Genomic DNA, 5,052 nt, shown 5'->3' with positions numbered 1-5,052 from the left:
GCATTGATTCTTCTGTGACTTATTTGGTGGCGTACGTCTCTATTTAATCTTCAAAACAACTAATTAGACCAGTGAGAAGTCATGCATGGATGCAGTTGAATTAAGAGTATTGCTCTGCATCTCCACTAGAGATGGACAGCAGCAGAGCGAATCTAGGAATTTAGGTTGAGGGCTAAAATTTTGAAAAGTTAATGTAATAAAATTTGTATGTAATTAAAAAGTTAGTATAATAAATTTTCATTAAATTTGTGCTCGACGAGATTTTGAAACAAAAAATTCAACTATAACAGAATCTACATCTAGTATAAGAACAAATTCTCTTTTAATATAAAAACAATATGCCTTATCTTCTGAAAGTGAATATTCCAACCATCTAAATTGATTGAACTAATTTTTCTGAAAACTTTGATGTTGATTTTCAAAAGTGATCTTTTTGTAATTCAAAAGTGATGGTTGATATGGCCTAGCTAGTAGATATGCGCGTCTAATCTCATCCCGTGCATTAATGGGATATTCACAAATTTGTTTTCTTTTCCCTGGATCCCGTTCAATACAAGAAGACCATTGACATTCAGGATTTTTTAAGATGGAAAAACTTCAATTTCAGGAGATAAACTTGAAGGAATTGATGTAAATTCACTAGATTGATTTTGCACACTATAAGTTGAAGTACTTTTACTAGTATGATGATCTCTTTTTATGAAAAAAGATAACAACGTTTTTCCTTTCTTTGCAGAAGGTTGTTGTTCCATTCTAAAATTTAAGATACACAAACAAAAAATAGCACAATTCAATAATCGAACAATTAAAATATTTAACTCAAGATTTGAGGCAAATGCAAGGCCAATACAACAATTGTAGTTCTAGAGTTCAAACAAGAGAAGACAAAAGTATGGTCGATTCAAATATTCAATTGCAAATTCACAATAACAAATTTCAGACTTCTAGCCACAACAATTCCTAAATTCCTAACTGAATGCAGTAGTCAAATAGGCAAGCAAACACAAAGTTAGTAGAAAATCACTTACTTAAAACTTGCTGAAAAAAGACAACGACTTCAACAACAAATCAAGCATAAATAAGTAAAAAAAATATGGCCAAAAAATAGAAAAACTGTCTAGATTTAGCTATCAATCGAGAGAATCAAAGAACTTAAAGAAGAGAAATCGTACAAGTTATACAGATCTGGGTCGAATGAAGTAAATCTAAAAGTTTAGAGGGGAGGGTAAAATGAAAACCTGAATCAGAGGCAGTGAGCAAGGGTAAGGCCGACTGACCAAACTGCCAAGCGAGCGTGGGGGCGAAGGTGAGCGAGAGCGAGAGTAAGAGAAAAGGTAGTAAGGGCCGGAGGGCTAGCGAGAGCAAAAGAGGCAGAGAGCGAGGGCGAGTGAGAGCAAGAGAGAGCTAGCGAAGGCGAGCGAGAGCAAGAAAGAGGCAGAGAGCGAGGGCAAACAAGAGTACGAGGGGCCAGGCCCTAGTGAGAGTAAGAGAGAGCCAGCGAGGGCAAGCGCGAGCAAGAGAGAGAGGTAGCTAGGGTGAGTGGGAGCGAGGTTAAGAGAGGAAGGAGAAGAGAAGGGTTTGTAGGCAAGTGGGCTGGGCTGGGAAAAATTAGGGTGGACTAGGTTGGATTTGGGCTGGGCTATTACTAAAAAACTAAAAATTTTATCTTATAAATTTAAATTTTGTTATGGGTTGTCTTGGGTTTCAGCTCTTGGGCTGAAGCCCAGGGCAGCTCAGATTTAAATTCGCCCCTGAGTTACAGTGACATGGAGAATAATAAAGTAGATATGCTCCAACATAATACTAAAATATATATATATATATATATTACAATAATAACATAACCTACTTAAAATAAAATTTATCACTATTCCTTGTGACGTGGAATCAACATTAACTTGTCTTTTTTCTCGTGTGTCACCTTGAACATTTCCCATCCAGATGGTTCATGTCCTAATATTTTAGCCTATATTAAATAGACAATGTTAATCAACAAAAAAAAAAAAAAAAATTGTTAATGAGAAAGACATATAAATGACTTAAATTATACCTATTCAACTCTAACTCGGGCAAAACTTCTTGTGCCTGTAGTTTTAGTCATTGTTTTCTTTGACTGATTAGACTTATTACGAGCACAAGCAACTTACATATGTAAGACCAAATGCATTAATTAAAGTTTAAATAATTGAAATGTCTTGTGCACAAAAAAAGTAAAGGATATAGTATACTTGAAACTCAATTGAGCTCAACCAAGTGACAAATTGTCTCCATCATAGTAGTAAGTTTTCAATCTATATTTGTGGTTTGCAAAAGCCCTTTCCATCTTTTTAAATATCCAATTTTTTCTTACTTCATTATTTTATTCAAATTCAAATTTCTCCTACAAAAGTTAAAGGAAAAAGTTATTTGAGATGTTATATGTCATCAAGAATGATTTAATACAATTTCTTAATAAGTATGATATAAAATAATTACTAATCATATCAGCACATATAAGAATACATTTTATTCTTATTGTCTTGTGAAACATCTTCCCAACGTTTGCAAGAAATTGGTGCATCTTCATAACTTGAACAATCTTGAAAAAATGGCTTGCAAACACATTCGCATTTGATCCACTGGCTTGACCATACTTATTGAGAGCCAAGGATGTCAATTTCTTATTCTTTGTTCTCCCTCACCTCTTTTTCTTACATAAGATGATGATCCTATACAATAAATATATAATAAATAAAACCTAATAATTATTTTATTCAAATGTAAAAGATTACATATGAGAGAATTAAATTATTAAAACAAAGAGTAATTATTTCTTACCAACACAACTTTGTCTTGTAGATGGATCAAAGCTAGGTGGTGCGACAGGACTTTATTCATTGGTTTTAGCCATTCTCTCCATTTGCTACAACATAGACTTATATATAGAAAGTGATGAGTAAAGAAAAAAGACATGCAAAAATACACTAAGAGATAGGAAAAGAGAGGAAAAGAAAAAGGTTTTAAAAAAAAGTGCTATAAGCTATGACAAAAACTGGTAAAAATGGAAAAAAATAAGCAACAATTGATATAAGAACAAATCCAAGTGCCAAAAGAGATACAGAAGCAATAGAATATAAAAAATACTTAAAAGTGATTCACATGAGGCAACGATGAGAAGACCATGATAAAGAGTAGAAAGAGAAACAAGAGGTAAAAGCAACCTATTTTAATTGCATTTTCAAAACTAAGCAAGCAACACATATACAATCAATCATTATCACTTGAAATTGATTTTTGTTTTCCTCTTTCATCGAGTCCTTTTCTTTCCCTTGACAATCCTTCTCATCCTTTTCCTTCATTGTCTTGATGCACCTTTTTCATATGCAACCTCTAGTGGAATGTCACTTCTATGACATGAAAACTCACATTCATTTAGATCAACACTTCATACATTCTTGACAATTTGCATAATATTCTTTTCGAAAAAGCATACAATCATACGTAGATGAGACAATTTCACTCACTAGAAATGTAGATCCTATTATCTCAAGTAACATGTTAAATGAATTGTTACTGCACCCACTCAAGCATTTCAAATACAAGAAACGAAAGCTTTGACACATGGGTGCATCTTGGAAATAGAGGTTGTTCAGCATCATAAAATAATTCATAAATTTTTTTTTTCTCAAGTTTAGCTCATTCTCCCTAGATGAATCACAATCCATCTCAAGATTAATGCGTGGCATCCCAAAGGCTTCTTTCCAACATAGGACACATACTATCATCATCATTGTTGTCTTCATCTTCATCGCTGATCTATAAATAAACCAATACTTTCTTCTCATGGTAGTACCAATTAATGTATTTCTTAAGTATTCCATACATAACGAGATGAAACTGTACTTCAACTTGACCAAAAAAATATGTATAGTTGCATTGCACACAAGGACATCCAATTTTTCCATCTATACGTGAGTTTCCAAATGCAAATTCAAGGAAATTATTAACTCCGTTCAAGTATTGATCACAAAATCTATCATCCAATTGCATCCAATTTCTATCCATCACACTAAATTAAAAATAAACATTAATAAAAAAAATAGATTTCCTGTTCAAAAAACTAACAAAGAAAACTACAAAATGATGTAAGGTACAAGTTGATTTAAAATTTATAAAAGTTGTTAAACATCCATTAGACAATTATTCTAAATATAATGGACAAAGAAACACATAAACACAATATCTACCAATCACTAAATTGAAGTGATCACCCATCACCCGGAAAGAGTGATTATAAGCCTGTCACTCACAGGGTTATTATTATTATTGTTTCCTTGTGCGTGTGTGTGTGTATATATATATATATATATATATATATCAAGATGGAGATTTATTTATTTATTTGCTAAGAAAGATGGGAGTTTTATGATTTTTATCAAAGCAGAATAGAAGAAGAGAAAGGAAATAACAGTAAAATCTACAAGGCAACAACAGACACGAGGGCAAGCCAAAAAAAATCAAAATAACCTAATACAAAATTAGAGACCTTAATCACAAAATCGGATATAAAAAAAATACAAAATCAGCCGTGTTAGAGAGAGAGACCTGATCAACGATGGAGCTGGAGGCGATAGCATTGAGGCGACGAGGAGGCCATGATGGTTCTAGAGGCAGTGGCAACGTTGAGGCGATGGGTAGAGTCAGTGAAGGTGGGAGTATGAGAAAGAGAGAGAGAGAGAGAGAGACGCAAAGGGGGGATATATATATGGGCTGGGCAAGGATTAATAAAATTATTTTAAAAATAGTTTTATTATAATTTTTTATTTTTGAAATACTAAACATTATTTTTGTGAGAAGTTAAAATTTTTAAATGAATGTAAAGGTAATTTTATGTTATAACAAAATAACTAATATAATATAAAATAAAAAAATAACTATTCAAAAATTTGTCACATTCATATAAAAAGTACTTATTTATATTTTATATAACAAAAAAATAATTATTAGAGCCTAAAAATCATTTAATATATTTTATTTACAAAATAAAATTATTTAGCAAGCAATGAAAAAATT

Source organism: Diospyros lotus, unplaced genomic scaffold, assembly GCF_014633365.1.
Source record: "Diospyros lotus cultivar Yz01 unplaced genomic scaffold, ASM1463336v1 superscaf1, whole genome shotgun sequence".
NCBI lineage: Eukaryota > Viridiplantae > Streptophyta > Magnoliopsida > Ericales > Ebenaceae > Diospyros > Diospyros lotus.
Note: the sequence above shows the minus strand (reverse complement) of the source record.